This window comes from Quercus lobata, chromosome 12 (assembly GCF_001633185.2).
Source record: "Quercus lobata isolate SW786 chromosome 12, ValleyOak3.0 Primary Assembly, whole genome shotgun sequence".
Classification (NCBI taxonomy): domain Eukaryota; kingdom Viridiplantae; phylum Streptophyta; class Magnoliopsida; order Fagales; family Fagaceae; genus Quercus; species Quercus lobata.
The window spans coordinates 30228050-30252706 of NC_044915.1; the positions used below are offsets into that span (position 1 = coordinate 30228050).

Here is a 24657-nt window from a genome sequence, read left to right on the forward strand (position 1 = left end):
TTATTTAAATTTAAAATTTTTACGGTATAAATTTTGTTATCAATTAATTGTTTAAATAGGTAGCGCTTGTAGTACTAGATATTTTCAGATATTGAATTTTGTATCTTTCTTCACTTTGTGTTTTATGCAACACACCACATTAAACACATAAGAACAAATAAGATCCTTCATTTTAGTCAAAATTAAAGGCTTTAAACTAAAAGCCACATGAAATAACCTAAATATATGTCATACTACTAGATATTTTCATATAAATGTTTCAATTTTATTTCTTTTTTCACTTTGTGTTATGCAGACCATGCAGTGTACCACATTAAACTGATAAGAACATATACTAAACTTAGATATTAGTCAAATTGTCAAAAGACTGCAAAATATAAAGTTACAGCACGCCAGATGAAAATTCTAGGTATTTCATTTCAACTTGCAAACCAGCTACCATCTCCGCAAGGCGTTAAATTGGTCCTGGTGGTCACGTTTCACTTGAAGCTAAACCTTTCAAATCAAGTGCTTTTTTGAGTCTTTGACAATTTTCTGGACTAGATAGGATTATCAACAAATTCAACATTGTAGGACGTGTTGAAATGATATTCATGTGAGAGAGAGACATCAAGACCTAGAACAATAAATTGAGCGACATAAATTTTGCATCATTTTTCAAAATAAATGACATGACTTATTGTAATTTGCATATGAAAAAGTGACGTCAATTGTTGGCTCATAAAAAAAAAAAAAATTTATTATTTTAATCAAAACTTATCACCTTAACAAGTTTTAAAATTTTTTGTATCCTTAACCTCTCTCTTCCAAGAAAGGTTTGCACTCATTACAAACTGTTTAATCAATGGTTATCATTTAAACCATGGTATTTTAATTATATATGGTTTACATAATAAATTTGTGTTAGCCTGTTAGGTTGTATTTTCCATGTATTGGTATATTTTTTGACAAAATATACTTTATAACTTGTAATTGGGTAGATCTAAGATGAGTTTAATGTATCAAGAAGTGTGTTGATCAAACATCACAAGTGGTATCATTAAAGATATGAAGATTGAACCAAGAAACAAATGAAGAAAAGCTAAAACAGTGAACCTCAACATTAGTCTCGACACAAGCTCAACACTAGCATCTATCAAGACTTAATGAATAATTCTCGACACTAAGTTCAACACCTCTCGATCTATCAAGCTTCATGAATCCAAAATTCTCAAATTAAAATTTTGGCCCATGATGACTTGGATTGCTAGCGTTTCGTTCACTAAACTTCTAGACCATATAAAAGCTTTATTTTAAAGTCATCATAGACAAAAAGACTCAATTTAGAGAACTCATACACTGTGAGAAGTTACTGCGTTCTTGTACGCCTTAGGGTTTTGTAACCAAATGCTTCCATGTCTTCTAAGTGTTTTGAAGTGAAGAACTTTGCATTAAAAAACAATCAATTAGTTGCTGAAAAGTTAGTCATGTACTGGGATCCGTGCAAAGGAAGAAGTCTCTACAAGATCAAGTCTAATTGGGAATTGGAGTAAATGTTCAACTGTAGGTTGGTAAGATATCTTATACTTAGAGCCACTTGATTCTTGATTAATGGATTCTTGGAGTGGTGACTTGAAATTCACCTGGTGGGGGTTTTTGCCTTGTGAGAGGTTTTCCTCATTCGTCAACAAATTACTGAGTCAATTTAATTTTTGGTGCATATTAATTTATTAGGTGATTTGTTTGTACCTCCACAATTTGCATGTAATTTGACCTAATTAATCAACTTGAGTAAATAATTTAATTAACTGGGGTCAATCTATAACCCAACAATTTGTAATTAGAAAAAGTATATATAGGATCGAAAATTTTATTAATAATATATTTAAAAATAATAATATTTAGTAAAAGATAACATATTACCAAAAGAGGTCTTGTAACTTAGCGTTAGGTAGTTCAATCTAATTCAACCAAAAGAGAAGATAACAAAAGAGACGTAACTTCGTTAGAATCTTATTAGGTATTGTGGGCACAATGGGGAGTACGCCTTGGCCGAATGGATCATGGCGGAGAAAAAACGGAGTCGCCACCTAGATGCAGTGCCCTTTGTGGAAGAACTAATCTACTATTAGAGCATATGCCCGAAGTTTAAGTATGGAAATGGGAAGGTGTTAAAGACCCAACCCCACCTGAACTGTGAGTCAGATTCCACTCTTCATGTCTTATGTCTTAATCTCATTAAAGGCATATTCAACATTTATCATTCTAGATTCACACACACGCTAACATATATCTAACCAATCAACATGGCATATGTCCTACACTCATCTATAGCATAAAACCTTACCATTCATCTAACACATGTATATCCAAGGGCAGCAAGCCCATCCAAAGAAGTAGTATCAACAAGGCATTTAATCAAGCTTATTCATCATGTTTGTCAACCATATCATGCTTACCAACCAAATCAAATGCATGTTTATGTAATTATGCATGACTTACCTCACTTACCTTGCTGCACCATAACACCTCAGCACCTATACATCAATGCATGTTCATGTTCATATTGTTCATTCAAGATATAAACCCTAACTATCAAATCAACAAATAAGGCATGTGAAACATATTATTCTACTGACCCTAGACTTAAACATGTGAAAACTAGACTCAACAAGACCTAAACATATGATTAAAATAAAGCAAGACAAATAAAAAATCAAGAACCCTAAACTAACAACATCAATCAAACACAGTTTTAAAGCAGCAACAAAACAACAATCAAACAAAACCTAGCATGCTTCTAATAAAAAATTAAACAACCTAAACTAACAACAAAGATAAAAAAAAAAAAAAAAAAAAAAAAAAAAAAAAAAAAAAAAAAAAAAAAAACTATTCCTAAACATGCATTGGATCTAACAACACACAAGAGCAACACTTAACACATTAAAACATGTTCATCAATATATCCAATCATTCAACTCTCTAGTCAAAACATGATGAGACACAACAAAACAAAATTAAACAAAGCAAAACATATTTCTAAGCATATATAACATGTAAATAAAATTAAGAACAAAAAGAACACAAATTATAAAACCCAAATTAAGGAAGAGTCATGAAGAAAGACTCACCTTACTTACGGAATACAACTTGGTTGATATTTAACTGGCCCTTTAGTGCCTACACAACAAGATCAAGTAATAATCAAAGGAATCAAACTATTCAATAGTTCATAGGTAATCACAACTCAAAATAAAAAAGTTTATAGAAATCCTCTTAAGAACAAGTTTCTGCCTTAGTTTTGTGCTAGAAAAAAGGTTTTGAATCTCTTTAAAAAATGTAGTGGCTGCTGCCCTAGGGTTTTTGAGAAAGAGAAAAAGGGTGTAGAAAGCAAAGAGGCACTCTTTCTAGCTAGAGTTTTAGTTTGGAGGCATAAGGTTGTATTTATATGTTTAAAATAGGGTTTTCAGGCTTATTTAGAGGGTTTTGGACGTTCCAAAGGGTTTATGGGCTTGGGCTCCATCAAAGAGGGAGGCTTTGGGCCCTAAAAAATGAAGTTCTAGGCTTCTAAAAAAGACCCTGCGTACGCAAGTATGTGCATGTGTATGCATGCATGATTCATGTGTATGCATGCATCCCTAAAAACCCTAATTTTGAATGCTGGGTTAGCCCGACTTCAAACGGTCATAACTCACTTAATTTAAGTTCATATTAGGTAAAATTTGTGTTCAAATTGAATCACATGATGTCTAATTTCCAATGAAACAAACCTCACTCTAAAATTCTTTGTGGATCAAAAGTTATGGTCAAAATAGTGAGCAAATGTCATTTTTCAACATTGTTTTTAAAGTGATTTGAGTACTTTTGAATTGTGATTATTTCCAAACTATCAAAATAACTTCAATTACTTTTGGTAGACATGTTGAGCTCATCATTGGGACCAGGGACTAAAGTTTATTAATCGGGTACAAAATGAGGTGTCTATATATATATATATATATATATATATATGAGTAGAAATCTGAAATAAATAAATTAAAATTAAAGAATTAGTATAACATAACTGGGTTCAAAAGAGTCAAGCTTTGAATTAAGTCATGTTACTATATCTTAGCGGTATACTTTTATAGCTATTGAAGTTGGTTTAAGATCTTATTACGGAAGCTACTAATCCTTTAAGATAGTCTAGACAAGTTTCCCTTTCTCCCTACAATAGACAAGCAATGAGAAAGTCTGATTTTTACATTGTAATACAGGCAAATTATGCATGACAACTTTCACACCAAGCAAAAGATCACCCAATATTAATCCATTAAATACAAAGGTCACACTATTAAGATGATCATAATATATATATATATATATATATATATATATATATATATCGCATCGCTTCAATATGTATCCCATTGCTTCACATGTATCGCATGGCTTCACATGGCAGGCGCTTATCAATATGGTTTGGAGAGTTGCAGTTGCACGTCAAAAATCCTTAAGCGTGTAAACAAACTTCTTTGAACATAAATATGGATAATTACTAGTGCACTGTGTACATTAGAGTTTATGTAATAAACACCACTCCATAAATATTATCAGGGTTAAAATCTAGGTGAACCATGCGACTGTCATGCATAAAACTATGATGCTTATTCTATATGTACATATATCTAATATGGCAAGTGTCATCCAATAAAATTGGGATTGCTTATTCTAAAGTTCATAAGTCATGCCAACTTTTAGCATACGCTTTTGAGGAATATGAAACACTTTCTCACTTTGTCTCAAATTTCTCTTCAAGAAATTGTAAGCATAATCTATTATAATTCTCCTTCCTATACTAGCTCCTTTGCCTACAACCATTTCACTTTCACCAATAAAGTGGACAACCCAAGCACGCCATGCTTTGTTTACTGCCTCAATCTCTCTCTCTCTCTTCATAAACTTGTTTTACATCCCTATGTTCATTCTCTCCATCAACCACCCCTTCATCTAATTCTCCACTATTTTCATCATTGTTAAGCGCATTGTGTGAAAACCAAAAACCATCATCAGCAATAAACTCTTTCAACCTTTGAATCAACAGGTTCTCAAAAGGCTCTTCCTCATTGCGCACATCAGTGTATCCATATCTCACAACACAACGAAACACATTGAGCTCTTTAAGCTCTACTCGACAAAATAGGAAACGCTCTTCTGTTGAAACCTTGCTTATTGGTAGTGATTTGATGGAGACAAAAACAAGGACTGAGTGCAATGCAGACACATTTGCAACATAATGCTTGAAAATGGGTGGGATGCCCTAAACAAGTTATGAGTAAAATATGGCAAGCCTTGGCATTTGACTAAAGTTTGTGCCAGTAACAACTTCCTTGAGCTTATCTGCAAAGATTTTGTGATCAAGCTTATAGTAGTACTTTCTGATGATGTGTAAATCATCAGTCCTGTAGGTTCGTCCAGATGGAGCCGAATCCTTGTCACTATTGCTGCAAACGTAGAACAAAGGTTCTCCTAAGGTGGTCACCGGTGTGGTGCCTGCCACAACGTCCCTGATGCCAAAGTTAGTGTATAGAAGTTTTTTTAAGAGAAATAAGAAAGTTCTAAATATCAGAGATATCTGTGTAAGAGTATTTTTGGGTGAATCTATGTACCTTGTTTACCTCTAATGAGTGTGTATATATATAGCTTCATAGTTTCTAGCCGTTGGGCCTTAATTGTGGCTTTAGTGCTCTTTCCGTAACGCCTCAGGGCTTATTAACGCTGGTTTTGATGAGCCTCCAACGGTCTGCCAACTAATTGGTAATTGTCTGAGGCATTGAATCCTCTTATTAATGACTTGCCTGCCTTTGTCCGTGTCATGCCAAGGTAGACGAGTATATTTGACAAGGTCGTCCAAGAAAAGAGAGTTCGTCGGTCCCATCAATTACCCCCTAGGTTCTGTGGTCGTCATGGCGTGTCACAACGACCATCAGAAGATGAAAGGTTTTCTGCCTAGACATGGCTCTTGGGGTATTCTTCCACATTTAATGCGTAGTGGCGGCGCCACACACATCGTGGCCACGTGGCATGTTCTAACCGGTGGAGTTAATGCCTCATTTGTGTGACTCTTGGGTTTCCTGTTGAATTTTAGTTTTTTGTGCCTAGTTTTTAAACTTCCTTTCTTTCTTCTTGCCCCTTCACTTTTTCCAAATCTTTCTCAATCATTGCTCTGTGCTCCTTCTTCTCCTATCTGTTCCACCTTGCGATTCTCTTTGAGCTTTTGCATTCTGTAGTTGCTTCCTTTGAGGTATATTTCTTTTTTCCCTTTTCCTTTGCTTTTTACGGCATAGATAGATTGGCTAGTTTCTGATTTCTTTTCTGTTTTTGGGGCTTTTAGGATTTGTCTCTCTTTCTTTGTTCTTCTGGGTTTCCATGGTTAGTAGCTCTGAAGTTAGGATTGTTTGTCCCTCTATCTCGTTCCTTTTTGCGTGTTTAGGGGCTTCCCTAGGTGTTTCCCGCTCCTTCTCCCCTTTGATTGAAGGTTTTGTTTTTGAGGGTAATAGTCTTAGTGTGGTGTTAGTTGAGTTGTTCTTGTTATTGCATCAATCAGTAAATTGGTTCAAGAATTTAGCTAGTCAGCGAAGATCGATGTCAGAGGTGAGGTCTAGCGAGCTTGAGATGGGGTTGTCTTCTAGATGACCCTGTGGAAGTGGAAGAGGACATCGCAGCTTCCAGCCCATGGCAAATTAAGGCCTTCCATGCTCTCGGGGAGGTGTGTGGCTTGGATGTCGAGATGCTTTCTAGGTTTAGAAAGAGATTTCAATTCCCAGAGAAGGTTAGGGTTCGTCTTCCTCACGAGGAGGAACAAGCTTGTCACTTCTTGCCCGGGGAGTTATGCTTCTACAAGGCTGCTTTCCTGAGTGGGCTTAGATTCCTCGTCCACCCTTTTATCATGGAGCTTCTAGGCCATTCTAACATTGCTCCCGGGCAACTTATGCCCAATTCATGGAGGATAGTGGTCAGCTGTATAGAGATATGGCTAGCTACTATTGAAGGAGATATGATTAAGGTGGATGAGCTTGTTTATTTGTATCGTTTAAAGGAGTCCAAGTAACATGGGTACTACGAACTAGTGCCTTGGGAGAGGAAGACTAGGATCATCAAGGACCTGCCCTTGTCATTCAGATATTGGAAGTCCCGATTCCTTTTTGTGTCCGAGGATGAATAGGAGATTCACTCTGACGAGGTTTGGGGTGATCTCCCTAGGTTGCTCCGTCGATGGAGAACCCTGGGTCTAGGTGTGTTGTTATTTCTACCAGTCCTTTGTCCTTCATTCTTTCGTGTACATTCTGTCGTTACTAATTCTTTTGTTCATTGTCTCGTGCAGCTAAGAGACTGCTTAAACTTAAGAGCAGGTACAAGTAACGTGTTGAGGCTACTATTGAGTACGCGAAGTCAATTGACGATTTCGAGGATTTGGTCGATCCTCGCACTTTGGCTTTGTACTGCCTTGGCTCGGAGCCTTCCACTTACGTCCTGCACACTATTGAGATAGAAAAGAAGAAAAGTAAGCACTTTATTTAGTTCTTCATTGGTTCTGCTCCTTTTTTTTTTTTTTTTTTTTTAACAAGTGTTTCCTTTTCGCAAAAATGACGACTAAATTTAACCAGGACATGTATGCAAAAATGAGGTCTAAGAAGAGCAAGCCTTTGACCAATCTCGGGGAGAGGAAAGTGCAAGTCATGGAGAAGGGGGTCTCCGTCACTCCAGCTACCCCCGGCACTGAGACGACGAGGACAGCTTCCCCGGCTACCTCGGTTAAAGAGATTACTCCCATCCGGAAGAAGCCACGCGTGGCTGACAAGGGGAAAGAGAAGGCTGATTCTTGCTCATCTAGTGTTTGGGACGATGCTGGCCTCGCGTTGGCGAAGGCATAAGAGGTCTTTACCGCCAAGGAATTGAAGGTTTTCTTTGGCACGCCCTTCAACGAGGTTGTGGGTTGTCATATCTACAAACTCGTCCAGGTAATGTACTTTTGCAATTTTATCCTTTTCTTTCTCTTCTTTTTGCATCGTCCTAAAAATTTTAATTTTCTTTTTCAGGTATTGGGGGAGAGCATTCATATCACCTCGGAGTACCTTACCCAGGAGGCGAAGGTCTTGTTTGCGGTGTCCAGGGTGGAGGCTTTGGAGGCAGAGAACTCCAAACTGAAGAAGGACCTGATTGCTGCCATGGATGAGGCCAACACCATTAAGGAAAAGGCTAAGGTCTTAGGGGGCAATCTCAGAGTTGAGCGGCAATTGACTATGGAAAAGGATGAGCAACTCTAGGTCGCAAAGGAGAAGATCAAGACCGTTGCTGCCAAGGCCGTTGAGGCTTTCCAGCAGACTGAGGAGTACAACATTATGCTCTTCAGTTGGTACTATAAAGGATTTGAGCTCCTGAGGTGATACTTCGTCAAGCACCCCACCGGAGTGGATCTAGAAAACCTAGATCTGGAAGAGGTGGACAAAGAAATGGCAGCTGACGAAGCCTCCCAGTCCACAGCTCCTGAGGGTGATGCTCCTGAGAGCGCTCCTCCGCCTCCTGCTGGTGATGACGCAGTTGCTAATGCCTGAACCTGCTTATGTTCATCTACTTTTTTCTTTGCAATCTTCTTTTTGGGTGTGTAGTGTGTTTTGGGCTTTTTGATTCTACTTTCAAAACAATGTTTTTAGCCCAGTGTTTATGGGCTTTTAATTATAATGTTAAAACAATGCTGGTTGCCCATTGTTTTTGGGCCTTTCATTATAATAGTAATTTTATACTTACTTGTTTATTTTCCTGCCTTGCATGATACTCTGTGACTGCATGTGATCCCTGTCTGCTTCGTTCCTTCAGTTATCATTTTATTATTATTATTATTTTTTATCTCTTCTGCGTCAGTAACTTGCATCCGTCTATGCGAGTTGTTGTTACTTAGTCAAAAATTTTGTTGTGACTTATACCCATTGAAGAGATCTTGTCATTTTTGGCTTCGTCAGTAACTTACATCCATCTAGGTGGAATTTTGTTACTTGGCCAATTTTTTGTGACTTACAGCTATTGAAGGGATCTTGTTGTTTTCAACTTCGTTAGTAACTTACATCCGTGTAGGCAAAATCTTGTTACTTGGCCAATTTTTTGTGACTTACACCTATTGAAAGGATCTTGTCATTTTTGGCTTCGTCGGTAACTTACATCCGTTTGGGCAGAATCTTGCTACTTAGCCCATTAGTTGAATAGTTCTTTTATTACTTTATTTCAAACATAAATACATTCGTCCACTACATCTATTATTGATGGTATTGTTTCAAATGCTCGATATTCCATGGTCGTGGCAGTTTCCTCCCGTCCAACATCTCCAAGTGATAGCAACCTTGCTTGGAATAATGGGTGACTTTGTAGGGTCCTTCCTAGGTTGGACCGAGCTTCCCTTGAGTTGGGTTCTTGGTGGCAGGTGTGACTTTGCGCAGGACGAGGTCTCCAATATTAAGTCGTCTGAGCTTTACTCTTTTGTTATAGTACTCGAACATCTTCTGCTGGTATTTTGCCATCTTGCGTGATGCTCTGTCTCTAGATTCGTCCAAGTAATCCAAGTTGACTCTTAGTTGATTGTCATTGTTGCTTTCGTGGAAAGCTTCTCATCTCAAGCTGGTGACTTCTACTTCGATTGGAATTACTGCTTCGATGCCATGGGTGAGATTGAAGGGGGTCTCTCTTGTTAGGGTTCTTGTTATAGTCCTGTATGCCTACAAAACATTGGGCAGCTCTTCCAGCCACACGCCCTTTGCCTCGTCTAGCCAAGCCTTGATGATCTTAAGCAGGGTCCAGTTCGTTACTTCCGTCTGGCTGTTAGCTTAGGGGTAACCATGGGATGAGAATTGGTTCTTGATTCCTAGCCCCTAGTAGAATTCCCTAAAACCTTGACTATCAAATTGCCGCCCATTGTCTAATATGATCGTTTGTGGTATCTCGAATCGACAGACTATATTCTTCCACATAAAGTTTTGGACCTTCGCCTTCGTTATGGTTGATAGTGCTTCTACTTTAACCCATTTTGTGAAATAATCAATGGCAACTAGTAAACATTTTACCTGTCTTTTACCTTGGGGTAATGGGCCAACGATGTCAAGTCCCCACTGAGCAAACGGCCGCGGGAAGGATATTGTCGTCAGTTTCTCGGATGGGATGCACTGGACGTTCCCAAACCTTTTGCATTTATCGCACTTCTTGATGAACTCCTTTGCATCCTTCTGCAGGGTAGGCCAAAAGTAACCCGTTTAGATAACTTTGCTAATCAGGGATCTCGGGCTTGCATGATCTCTGCAAATTCCTTCGTGGATCTCCTCTAGAATATATTTGGCTTCCACCTCGTTGACACACCTCAGGTAGGGCATAGAGAAGCCTTTCTTGTACAAGGTATTGTTCAAGATTATGAACCTTGCTGCCCTCTTCCTGAACTTCCTTGCTTCTTCGACGTCCTGTGGGATCCATCTGTCCTGAAGGAAGGATAAGATTGGGGTCATCTAGTTGCTTTTGCTTTGGATTGTGAAGGTGTGGACTTCTTCGATGTTGGGGCATCTTTGGACTTCAATATCTAGGCTTTTACTTGTTGGTCCTGGTTTTGACGACAACTGTTTCGCCAACTCGTCTACTCCCATATTTTGGCATTTGGGATTTATGTGAACACCACCTAGTTAAACTCTTGTGTCAATAGCTTCGTCAACTTTAGGTATTTTTGCATCCTTTCCTTCTTTGCTTCGAATTCCCCCCTTATGTGGCCTACGATGAGATTTGAATTACTCTGGAGGAGCAAGTTTTTGACTTCTAGTGCTTTCTTGATCCCTAATCCCGTTAGTACTCCTTCGTATTTAGATCCATTTTTGGTGGCCGGGAATGCTAATTGAACTCCGTATTTGAGCGTCTCTCCTTCGGGGGTAATGATAATGACTCCTACTCCGCCCCTCTTTTGGACTGACGAACCGCTAGTCTAAATCATCCATCTTTCCATCTCGTCTATGGCTCCCTCCTCTTTAGGGATTGTAAATTCAACAGTGAAATCTGCCAATGCCTGCGCCTTAATAGCTGCCTTAGGGTGGTACTCAATGTTGAATTGACTGAGCTCAATACTCCACTAGATCATCCTTCCTGTAGCCTTGGGCTTGTTCATCGCCTTCTTTATAGGTTGGTCTGTCATCACCAAGATAGGGTTCGCCTAGAAATAAGGGCGTAACTTACGTGAAGTGACAATCAAAACGAATGCAATCTTCTCTATCATTGGGTATTTGGCTTCTACCCCCTAAAAGGCTTGGCTGACATAGTAGATTGTGAGCTGTCTTCTATCCTCTTCTCGAATTAAGGCAGCACTCACAGCTGTAGCTAACACTGCCAATTATAAATACAGGTTTTCTCCCTCATTAGACAGGATCAGGAAGGGTGGATTGCTCAGGTATTGCTTGAGTTCCTGGAAGGCTTTCTCACACTCGTTCAACCAAACGAAGGCTTGCTTTAGTGTCTTAAAGAAGGGCAAGTATTTGTCTGTTGCTTTCGAGATGAACCTGTTGAGTGCTGCTATCCTTCTTGTGAGCTTCTAGACTTCCTTCACGGTCTTGGGTGACGCCATCTCTAGTATGACTCGTACTTTCTCTAGGTTTGCTTCTATTCCTATCTAGGACACCATGAACCCTAAGAACTTCCCTGACACCACCTCAAAGGCGCACTTGCTGGGGTTCAACTTCATTTGATATTGTCTAAGAGTCGTGAACATCTCTTGGAGGTCGTCCAGGTAAGTAGACTCTTCTTTCCTCTTGACGAGCATGTCGTCCATATACACTTCCATGTTCCTCCTGATCTGTTTACTGAACATCTTATTTACCAATATTTTGTAAGTTGCTCCTGCATTTTGGGCTTCACCTTGTAGCAGTAGAGCCCTTGGCTTATGATGAATGCAGTTTTCTCCTAGTCTTCCACTGCCAGTTTTATCCGGTTGTACCCTAAGAATGCATCCATAAAAGTCAGGAGCTTATGCCTTGCTGTGGAATCCACCATCTGATCTATCCTCGGCAGGGGGAAGCTATCCTTTAGGTAGGCCTTGTTCAAGTGTGTGAAGTCCACGCACATCCTCCATTTCCCGTTTGCCTTTTTTACAAGGATGACATTGGCCAACTAGTTCGAGTAGTAGACCTCACGGATAAAGCCTGCTACTAGTAGCTTATTTACTTCGTCCATGATCGCCTGGTTTTGTTCTAGAGCAAACACTCGTCGCCTTTGTTGGATGGGCTTTTTCTTAGAGTCCACATCTAACTTGTGTTAGATAATCTCCGTGGATATGCCTGGCATGTCCTTGTGGCTCTAGGCCAAAATGTTCAGGTTCTCCTTAAGGAACTGGACTAGCTTTTTCTTCGTGTCTGCACTTATGGTCATCCCTACCCTGGTGGTCTTCATTGGCTCCTCGTCTACCAGCTTCACAGTTTCCAAGGCTTCCACCTTTTCCTCTTCTTTTTCCTCGATCATCCACGTATGGTTTTCCTTGGCTGCCAATACTGCTTGGGAGCACTCCCTAGCCAGTACTTGATCTCCTTTTACTTCAGCTACACCGTTTTCCATTGGAAATTTCACCTTCAGGCAATAGGTGGACGTGGTTGCCTTCCAGCAGTTGAGTGTGGGCCTCCCAATGATCACATTGTAGGAAGAAGGATAATCTACCACCAGGAAATCCAACTGACGAGTCAGCTGTTACGGATAAGATCTTACTGTGACTGTTAATGTCACTATGCCTTTGGGATACACCCTGTCCCCATTGAAGCTGATGAGGGGGGACTTAAAAGGGCGCAGCCTTCTTGGATCTAGCTTCAACTGTTGAAAAGTAGAGAGGTAGATGATGTCCATGGAGTTGCCATTATCCATGAGGATTCTTCTGGTATTGAATCCTTCTAATGTAAAATTATGACCAAGGGGTTGTCATGAGGCTGTTTCACTCCTCTGGCGTATTCTTCCAAGAAAAACATGTCCCTGTCCGTTCATCTTTGCTTCAAGGGAGGTATTTTGTGGATGTTGTTCACTTGCCTTTGATACGATTTCTTGAGGGATTTGAATGACCCACCTGTGGATGGCCCACCTGTGATCGTCTTTATCTCCCTGATCACACTTTGCGGATGTTGGGACGTGTAATCCTCGTCCATTGGTGAGGCTTCGTGCTTGTCCTTATTGTCATCCCTGGACCTACTAGGTTCTCCCTTCTTCATAAACCTCTGCAATTTCCCTTTTCGTATGAGTTCCTCTATCTGCTCCTTCTGGTCTCTGCAATCCTCTGTGTAGTGGTTGTGATCCTTGTGGAAATGACAATGCTTCTTCTTGTCACGCACGTTGGGTGACGAATGTAATGGCTTTGCCAATTTAAGGTAGTGCTCATCTTTAATCTACGCCAAAATTTTGTCAACAAGCATAATTAAAGGAGTAAATTTTACCATTCGAGGAGTTTTTTGTCTTTCCTTTTACCCCCGTCGCTAGTCTGACGATTTGAACGCTCCCTATTTCGTCCTCTCCTATCGTTTCCTTCCTTCCCTTTTCATTAGTCTTCTCTACGTCTTTCATCGCGGCTAAGGCGTCTTTGGCATTCATGTACTTTTGTGCCTTCAGGAGCACCTCTGCCATCGTCTTTGGAGGATTCTTCACTAGTGAGACCATGAACTCCCTGGATTTCAATCCAGCTTTAAAGATTGTTAGTTGCACCTTGTCATTAGCTTCGTTTGCCTCTAAAGTTTCTCAAGTGAAACACTTCACGTACGACCTCAGGGTCTCCTTCTTTCCTTGTCTGATAGTGAGTAAGTGGTCCGTTGGCCTCCTCAAGCCCTATCTTTCGATGAAGTAGCGTAAAAAGGAACTGCTTAACTACTTGAAGCTGTTGATGGATGATGTTGGTAACTTTGTGAACCATTCCCTTGCAGCTCCTTTAAGAGTGGTGGGGAAAGAGCGGCACAGTATTTCGTCAGGGGGTTGTTGGAGACCTAGTGTCATATTGAAAGTGTTGAGGTGGTCTAGGGGGTCCTTAAGTCCATCAAATGGTTCAAGCTGACGCAGGCAAAATTTTGATGGCACTGGGCATTCTAGGACTGCCGTTGTAAACGGTGAATCTGTTGTTCTGACCATTCTATCTAGGCTTCGATCTATTTTCCCTTTAATGGCGTTCCTTAGCTCATCCATCTCCTTTCTCATTTCCCGGAGAAGATCTGAGCTCAGTCCATCTAGAGTGGCTGGCCTTCAATGGTCACTCCTTTTTTGACTATCTCTCTCGTCTTCTTGATTGGTCCTAGACCGGTTCTCCTCTTATTGAAGTCGCAACCTCATCTCCTGGTTCTGTCTGGTGAGTTCTTCCACGCTAGCTATAAGTGTTTGGATTTGCAGGGCTAATGCTGTAGAATCTTGGTTGGACTCCATCTGAATTTAGGAATTGATTGGAACTACGCTTTTGAACCTAGGTGCGAAAATGTTGTCCCCACAGACGGTGCCAAACTGATTATGTGTAAATCGTCAGTCCTGTAGGTTTGTCCAGATGGAGTCAAATCCTCGACACTATTCCTGCAAATGCAGAACAAAGGCTCTCCTAAGGTTGTCACTGGTGTGGTGCCTGCCATAATGTCTCTGATGCCAAAGTTATTGTATAGAAGCTTTTTGAAAGAAATAAGAAAGTTTTGAATATCGGAGATATCTGTGTAAGAGTATTTTTGGGTGAATCTATGTACCTTGTTTTCTAGCCATTGGGGCCATAATTGTGGCTTTAGTGCTCTTTCCATAACACCTCAGGGCTTATTAACACGGGTTTTGATGAGCCTCTAACGGTCTGCCAACTAATTGGTAACTGTCCGAGGCATTGAATCCTCTTATTAATGACTCGCCTGCCTTTGTCCATGTCGTGCCAAGGTGGACGAGTATATTTGATGAGGTCGCCCAAGAAAAGAGAGTTCATCGGTCCCATCAGCTTCTTTTGTACACATCGTTCCAAACATACATAACAGTCATTAATACTGCAGCAAAGGCTAGGGAAAGATATCCTCCTTGATCAAATTTGTAGAGGACTGAGCTTAAATAGATTAGCTCCATGGTGCCAATAACAAGAGCATAGGAGATGATAAGAAGTATGTGGGTTTTCCATATCATTATCATGATTAGTAAAAGGAAAGACGATGTGAGAGTCATGACAAAAACCACAGCTATCCCTGAATGCAATAAAAATTGTGGGTTAACAATTTAGGTTGAGATGAGGCTAAAATGATAAGTTAATAGAATTTGGAATTTGTTAGGTTCTAAAGTTTTAGGATTTTATGTATTTAGAACTCTAATTTGTATTGTTGGCAAACCATGATCAAAACAATGTTTTAGAAGTGTTTTTAGTCTAGCTCAAAGTTGTGATTTTATGTAAAGTTGGAATCGAGTTAAAGCAGGAAGCATTGTGCCTTTCGGCCTGGCTCGATTGATTGAAAGACAGGCTCGATCGATCGAAGTTCAGGCAGAATGTTTTTCTGCAGATTTGTCCAACTCAGCCCTAAGTGTTTTAAAACGTTTTTAGGGTTTCTTATTTGTCCTAAGTATAAAAGGCAAACCCAAGCCACGTTTTAGTGTTGCTCATAATTGCGGTTTGTGTAAATCTCTTATGAGATCTAGAGGAGCTTTCCTTTACACAAACTTAGGACTTTCAAGGAGAAGATTTATCTACGCCTTGATGATCAATTCAATTGCTGCCATGGAAGCTTAAAGAAAACATAAGCGGGTGTGCTTGTATCTAGTGGTGAATCCAAGAAAGAAGGAGTCCATGAATTCGGAGTTTGCACGTGGTCGTGTTAGTAAGTTCTATTGGTTGGTAGCAATAAGAAGTCGAGTGTGGGGGCTTGTAAGTCTTATTGTACGAACTTTGATTCTTTCAAGATAGTGGATTCAAGTTTACCTTGAGGATAGTTAGGTCAAATCATTCCCAGGTTTTTACCGGTTTGGTTTCTTGGGTGATCATATCTTGTGTTATTTATTTTCCGCTGCTTTGCATGATTTGATCTTTTATATTGTGATAACCTAGACTTGTTTAATTGGACTAAGTAACAACTTGGCTAATTACCTAGGTTAAATCAATTGTTTAAGGGGTCTAAAAACTATCAGAATTACCATATGCATTGCCAATCCTTGTGGTGCTCCTAAAACCTAAAGTGACCCCAATACAAGCCAGCATTAGAAGATAATTAATTTCTGGTATGTAAACTTGTCCTTCATACTTTGCCGATGTATGCACAATTTTAACACGAGGGAAACACCCCAGTGATAATGATTGTTGGATTATAGAGAAAGATCCTGAAATCATAGCTTGGCTAGCTATGATGGCTACCAATACAGCTATACCAAACATTGGCCAATACAGGGGGCCTGCATCATAAGTAGCCCATTACAGTTGGACAAAATATAACACATATTATTAACAAAAGATATATATGATGAATCTTAGCACAAAACAAATGATATAATGAAAAAAAAATATGGTTGTAGAAACACATGAATAAATGTCATTTTCCTTTAATTTATTTGTGTATGTACTGGCCTTTTAAAATGTCACAATTTCTAATTATAGCTATAAGTGAATAAGCTTTTAGTAAAAGGTTGCATCCAAACGGACCTGGTACAGACTTGTAGAAGGTGTCCCCGACAAGGTTATTGTGCACTCGAAGAAAGGCTGCTTGTCCAGTGTATGCCAATATGAGAGATGGGTAGGTCACGGAGTACATATTTATTTGTATGCATTGAACTGTGAAGTGCCCAATATCAGCAAATAAGGCTTCAGTTCCCGCATGTTATCATTTCAACTCACATTCTATTAATGGATTCTCCAAGTTATCTAAATACAGATTTGTTATGCAAACAAATTCTAAGCTGTTATGGCAAGGACAATGCCACCAAGGGGAATCCATGATTCTTTTTTGTTCCTCGTAAAGTACTCTATAATGTATTGTGGATTTAGAGCTTTGATAACTGTTGGATCAAATTTGATGAAATTGAAAATGCCAATGCCACCAATGAATGCAAACCAAATACAAATTATTGGTGCAAAAGTGTAGCCCACTTTGTCAGTTCCAAATCTTTGAACTGTGAATAGGAAAACCAAGATGGCAACTGATATCCAAACAATCATATCTGCTCAAAAAAAAAAAAAAAAAGGGTTGTTGTATAAATAACATGAATGATTATATAATTGACTGGGATTAAGGTTTGGTTGAGTAGAGTTGTATGTATGATAATTTGATTATCCCTAAAAAGTTTGTACAGGTAGTTTTTAATTTTGGCTACTCAAGCTTTAAGATCACATGTTTTTTGGTAACATTTTTTACACTTTACTGACCATAATATGTCATGTGATTTATTACTTTACCAACTATAATATGTCATGTGATTTAAAAAATCAATTTGTCTTTTTTTGCTCCCACTTTATGAAAACAAAAGTGGACTAAATATCATTCAATCTAAACATAATTATTTGGAAAAATAGAATTATTAACTATAAATTTACCTTGTAGCTGTCACTGTGACATAGGGAATGGAAAATTTGCACATTATACATGCACTACAACAACAATAATTAAAAAATAAAAAAATAAAAAAAAAATCTTAATCCTACAACCTTTTAGGATTAAGATTTTTTTTAAAAAAAAATTATATATATATATATCACTTTTTTATTTTTTATTTTTTAGTTTATATATACAACACTCATCGTATTGAAATTTGAATTTGGCCACAAATTACTAAGAACTCTAGCACTTTCCCTTATTTAAAGTTTTTTTAAATTTTTTTTTTTTATTAGTTCCTATATTTAACGTTCACAGTTTAAAACTCATATTTCATTTTCGATAGTTTATTTTTCCTTTGAGAAAAGGAAAGATTCCAATTCATAACGTGCCCCACTTGCCTTGTCTTAGAGTCATTGGGTTCAACATTTTATGTCCATTTATAGACAGAAAAACATTTTCTTAATGCGTCAATAAATTCAGTCATATTTATTATCAACCTCTTAACACTAAAAGTTGGAAACCAAAATTAATCACGTCGTAAATATACCATGCAATGCATCATACATTAAAGTGGAAGTTAACAAAATTGAAAAAAAAAATTATATATATATTTTGGTAATTACTAATTAGTACCATCTGTCATTGAAGATGTAGCGTGCTTGATCCCTCCCACAGCTGATAAAACTGCCATCAAAAGTGACAGAAAATCTTTTATTAGTCAATGTTCAAACAAGAAAATAAGAGTAAAAGCGTACGAAACTCTTGCAAATTCCAACAAATCCTAAGAATTTTGCAATGGCGTGCGGCCAAGAGATGCGTGCGTGGCCCACCCTCCGAAGAAAATTATGACAAAAATTTCTAAGATTACCTAAAATATGTAATTAACCATGGTGTGTGTGAGGAGGCGGTATATGTTGTTTCCCTTGCATGTGTCCTCCCCTCACATTGGGGTGGACCCTATACACATGCAATAGAAACAGTATGTATTTTCTCGTGTGTGAGAGAGGTGAAAAAATAAAGTACAAAAATGAAGGAATCATGATTACTCTCTGGTTCCACTCGTGTGGGTGGGACCCAAATTGATTATTCCTGACAAGGAATATGCTCCATTGCGTTGGAAATGGAGTTGAGGATGTTGGAATTGGTGCTAGCCTCCAAAAATTTCTCGGCAACATGATTTCCCAAGGCAATTTTGGGTTGCTGAGGTATTGCTGCCCATCATAGGGATACCTTCCAACCATTCTACACGTGGGTTGCGTTTGCATGTCGAGTTTATGAATAGTGGGCCGGTCATGATGTTGGGCTTGGGCTTGGTAATATTCATAAACCTATATTGTGTGGGCTCGAGATAAGTGGGCCTGTAGCAGTACACCGTACAAATACAATGGCAATTTTTTTTTTTAATTCTACTAAAAATCTTTTTTATCCAATTATTCATACATTATCAATGTCAAGTAAACTATAGACTCTCTTCTTTTTAAATATCTTTTTTGATGTAAGACAAGATATGACATTTAATTTTATAATTTGATGATTTTAGAAATTTTTATGTAATTTTCATAATTTTACATAATAAGAATTTTTTGGGGGTGATTTTAAGAATTTTCTAGTCAAATGAGAGTCTTCCTACTATGAGTTTAAACAAGTTAAGTTCAATAAAATTGATGGTTTTATTATTTTTGGTGGATTTCAGTGTTCTCCTTTGTGGAGATAAGGGTCTCCTTATGAATTTAAGGATTTTGTTAAGCTAGAACAAGATCTAGCTCACTTTCATGTTTCCATTCTGTCATTTTATTCTAGAAATATTGTTGTAAGTCATAGCTAGGGACCATAATAGATGACAACCATATGATTTTTTTTTTTTTTTTTTTCCTTATAACAACTGGGGTGGGGGGGGGGGGGGGGTTCAAATTTCAAAACCAAATTCTCCTCATTGAAAACTAGACAAAAGGGTCTCGGAACCATATAATTTATTTGTTTTATTATATTATAAACATGTATCAAGGCAAGCTAATATATATAGTTTTAGAGAAACATTATAAATAAGATAGTAAACAAACCTGAGATGCAAGGAGTAAGCACACCATCTCCAATCACCATGGAAGTACCAAGCATGGTGGCAAACAAAAGGAAAAACTTGGCAAAGTTGCTATTTTTAAGCTTGGACTTAAGCCATGATGCTCTCTTTAGACGGTTTTTTGGCAATTAAAGCTGGAAATTTGAGACCTCTTGATCTTCAGCTTGCTGACTAGGGATCAAACCGACCTTTGCATATCGGCATATGAGAGAGTACAAAGCAAATGTCCCTCCTAAAATAGTTTAATTAATTACTCATTAATTAGGAGTATCAATATATGTGTTCTTTAATTTCCTTTCTTTACTCTAGGGAAAATATAAAAGACTAAAAGAATAAATAAAACTTATGCAATCTCTCTCTCTATTAAAGGAACTATATAAACTATTCCTATATAATAATAATAAAAAAAAAAGAACTAAACTTTTAAATCAATAGAGTTGTTCCAAGTCTTTTCTTGTTCTTTTTTTTTTTTTTTTTTTTTTTTTTTTTGGGGGGGGGGGGGCGTGGAACTGTTAGAATTGTTTTGAACAAAAGTTTAGATTTAGGACAAATTACAATTTACCTACCTGTGGTTTGGTAGAAATTTAAGTTGTCTACCTATGGTTTGAAATTTAACACTTTATCTACTTGAGGTTAGTTGAGTTAGATTTTCTTAATCCACATCTTTAAAGACATGGCTAAATATGTGATTTTACTTCACTTTTATGTTTCTCTCCTTCAAAAACACAAAATACATAAAAATATAAGATCAAATAAGATAAAAAAGAATCCAGTGAAATACTTACATCATGAGATTTCAAATTATAGGTAGATAACTTAAATTTCAGTTACACTTAAGGTGGGTAAAGTATCAAATTTCAAACCACAAATAATTACTTAAATTTTGATCAAACCACAGGTTGATAAACGGTAATTTGCCCTTAGATTTAATCGGTAGCCTATGGAAAAAAATGTTCATATATAGCTCAGAACAGGTAATTTCCTTCATGGGTGTGCATGTCTCTGTATATGTATAGTATAAATTTCATTAGTCAATGAAAGTCAATTAAAGGCTTTTTGAGAAAGCAATCCTAAGCAATATAAGAAGGACCATTATTGCTGAAGCTTATTCAATTAAAATATACATAACATATATAGCCCATGCATGGTCATGAATATTAAAAAGTAAAGCCATGCATCCCTCAAACCTGGGGACCAGATGGGCCTCTCTTTTCTTCACGAGAAGTGAAAATATTTGAATATTTAATCATGAACTGAAGGGATTTGATCAGCAAAAAAAGAAGAAGTTTAACCATTAAACAAAAGGGATTCTTTTTATAACTTTTTTTTTGTCTTCTTCTAAAAGAGGCCAAGTGCTTGCAGTTTTGCCCAACACCGTCGGCTAGGTAATAACGTCACATTTGACTTGGTACGTAGAAAAACTGAATCTTTTTTCAGAAACGATAATCTTTATATAGAAGGACCTGGCTAGTCAAGTTTATCCCTGGTTCGTGCATACCCTGAATCCTTACTTGTTCCTTTTTGTTTTTTCCCACCCCCTTTAGGCCAATGCATGTTCAAAAGTGGCAGACTAAACACTGACACATTAAAGTTTTAGACTTAAGTTCGGAGGAACTTTTTTTTTTTTTTTTTTTTTCCTCAAGAGAGAAGAGAAGTCAATTTGAAAATGTTTCTTAAAGGAATTAAAATAAGAAATCATTATTATGAGTATAAAATTTGAGAGTTAGTGACAATTAAGTAGTTGGTCATTAAATATTGATTAAACATACACCCTTGGGACAAAATTGAGGTTGGAGGACTTTTTTTTAAAAGTTATATACAGTATTATTTTGAATCACCCTTTGGGCAAAATTGAAGTTGGAGGACTTTTTTTTTAAAGTTATATACAGTATTATTTACGTACATTTACAAGAAAATGGGAACATATTTCAAATTTAATTAGTCCACTGGTAATTAAATAAGAGTAATGCTAATGCCACAAATATTTTACAACAATTTTACAAAGTGTTGATATAACCAATCTTTTATTGGTTTTCATCTAGACCCATCGTTAATATCACATTTTCATTTATCAATAATTACTCATCACATCAACAGTTTGTAGATTTTTTGTAAAATATTTTGTATCCTTAGCATTATTCATTAAATAAACAGCAAAATTGAGGTGAGAGAATTTAGTATATTCAGAAGCTAGCTGGATATTGGCTTTCAAGATTTACATTTACAAAATTTAGAAGTTATAAAAAAATCATTTAGAAAAATTTAAAACGTTCATTTATTTGGCTCTCAAAGAAATACTTTGAAAATTAATGGGTAGATCTGCGCAAGGAAAATAATGATTGATAAATAAAAACACATTTTAATTTAGCATGTAATACAAAAAATATCCTCCATATTTAAAAGTTAATGTTAGCTCTACCTTTTTCAGTCAAAAAAAAAAAAAAAAAAAAGTTTATGTTAGCAAAATAAATAAAAACTAAAAATATATGAGGCGGACAAATTAAGTTGGCTTCCCGCTGATCAATAAATCTGGTAAGACAAATAAATAAATCTGGGTATAGTAAATTGTCATGGAAAACACATGGGATAGCCTGTACTATTTGCAACTTGTATTTCTATATATTCTATGTTAACATAAGAACAGCTAATTAATTAAGAGTCTAAATTCTTACCATCACCATTGTCATCAGCCCGTAGGACAATGAAAACGTACTTAACCAAAGAGATCAAGTGAGAGTGTAAAAAATCATAGAAAGAACACCCAAAATGTTATCATTATTGTTAGGACATATGTGATTCACTTGTTAGGAATATATGTCACTATTTTATGTAATTGGCTTATCCTTTGACAAAATGCATTTTACTTGTATTTGGGTAGATCTAGAATGTGTTTAATACTTCAAGAAACTGTGTTTTAAGATCAAGTGTTGAAGAAATGCAAGTCTATCCAAGATTCAAGCTGAAGAAGTGCTGTTCATTAAAACTCAACAGCTAGCTATCCCTCGAGCTTAAGAAGTTGTTCTAGCCCCGTGGCTCGACAGCTGCTTGACAGCATCTCAACAAACAGGTATCTGTTAAGTTTTATGAAAAACAAAATTCCAGTTCTGTTTTGACTCTAATTCGTGATTATGTGTTTGGGCTTTCTTTTCTTCTAACCCTAGACATATAAAATGATTATTTTAAGTGCTGTCAAAGGGTACACAAGTTGCACAAGTGTTGAGCAAAGTTTGTTCAAACAATTTGTAACTGGAGATAAAGTTTTGCCCTAGTTCATCATTCTTCCAAAGAAGTTGCTGTGTATGTGTACCGTAGGGTTTTGTGATCAAGCATCTTTTTGATCTTCATCGTTGGGATGAACTGAAGAACTTTGCAATCAACAATCTCTCTAGTTGGCGTTTGAAGCCGCGTACTGGGATCCGCGCATTGGTTAGTCATGTACTTGGGAGCTGTGCATCAAAAAGGGAAATTTTCACTACAGAATAAATCTAATTGGGTATTGGGGTAATGGTTCAACTGTAGGTTGGTATAAGGTATTGAGATTCTTTTACTTGTAATCGCTTGTTTTGATAATAGTGAAATTTTGGGAGTGATAACCTGAAAATCACCCGGTGGGGTTTTTACCGTTAGGTTTTCCCCATTCGTAAACAAATTACTGTGTTATTTATTTTCTGCTGCATAATTAGTTTATTGATGATTTGTTTGTGCTACCACACATTTGCATGATAATTAACCTAATTAATTCACTCGGCTAAATTAATTGGTTATTTTATCATAAGAAATCAATTCGTTTTTGGCCTATCAATTATGGTTGATGCCGTTTGTGATGGTGCTGTCAAACACATATAGGGGTGATGTACCAATGTCCCGGTACACAATTCCGATGCTCTAAAATGCTAGGTGCAAGATCACCTTCCACGCCATAGTATTAGAAATTCCCATCCACAACAAATAGGAACGTTAAAATTGGAATTAATTCGTGTCAATTTCTTTTTCTAAAAAAGAAAATAATAATAATAATAAAATAAAAAGAAGAGGAGGAGGAATTATTAGAGGGGCTTTACTTAGTTTTTTTTTTTTTTTGGTCAATTTTACTTCGTAATTTTTACTATAACATTAATGAAATATTGTACATCACTGTTTATATAGTAAGGTATTATAACTAAATATTATATAGGGTCCAATATTACACCGACGTCCCATATGAAAGATTTGATTGAAACTGAAAGAAGTATGATTGATGTATTAAATCACAAAACTATCATTCTAATTATTTACTCAAAAAAAGATGTATTAAAACTTAAAAAAAGAAAAAAGAAAAAAAAGAAAGGTGACCTTGGAGTCACCGTGGCCATGACGATGACCTCGGACGCTGCTGGATTCGATGTCTAAGGAGTCGTATCTTCTCAACTTTTTCCATGAAAGTTTCTTGCCTTTGAGTTGTTGAGAAACTTCCTGCCCCTCCTGGCTTTCTTCGGTATTATTATCTTCTACTACAACTACATCATCATGAGAAATTTCCATGATTGCCGTCGACATTTCTATATATATATATATATATATATCCTTTTTCCTCTATCTCTTAAAATTCTTATACGGAAAAGTCTCTTTTAAACTCACATACATAATATTTACGTGATAAAAGAAGATATTAGAAGTGAGAAGGATCTTCGAAGGTGCATGGGCATGATGAATCTTCGGAAGGTGTTAATTTCCTGTATTTATATCCAAAGGAGGAGGTTTCCCCCACCCCCCAAAAACTAATTAAAAAACCATTGTTGACGTTTGGCTTGGTTTCAACTGCCACAGCCCAGTTCCGTCATAGTTACGACCGACCTAATATAGGAGCCATATAATAAATAAGCAACTTTCGGGGTCAAAATGGGCAAATGTTCTTTTCGCGCAAATTATACAACCCTTCTGCCCCCTTTCTCAAACTAGTTAGGGAGATGCCTCTCTTTTGTAACTCAATTTTCTAAAAATCGAGTTTCAACTTAAAACTCGATTTTTGGACAATCAAGTTTTAATAAACTGAAAATTGAAAAAAAAAAAAAAAAATTGCTG

The 24657-nt window shown here is 37.1% G+C and overlaps 1 pseudogene; it reads right to left on the reverse strand.

Annotated features, from left to right (window-relative positions):
- Positions 1 to 4689: 4689 nt before the first annotated feature.
- LOC115970529 lies at positions 4690 to 24117 on the reverse strand (annotated as a pseudogene).
- Between the last annotated feature and the right edge of the window lie 540 nt (positions 24118 to 24657).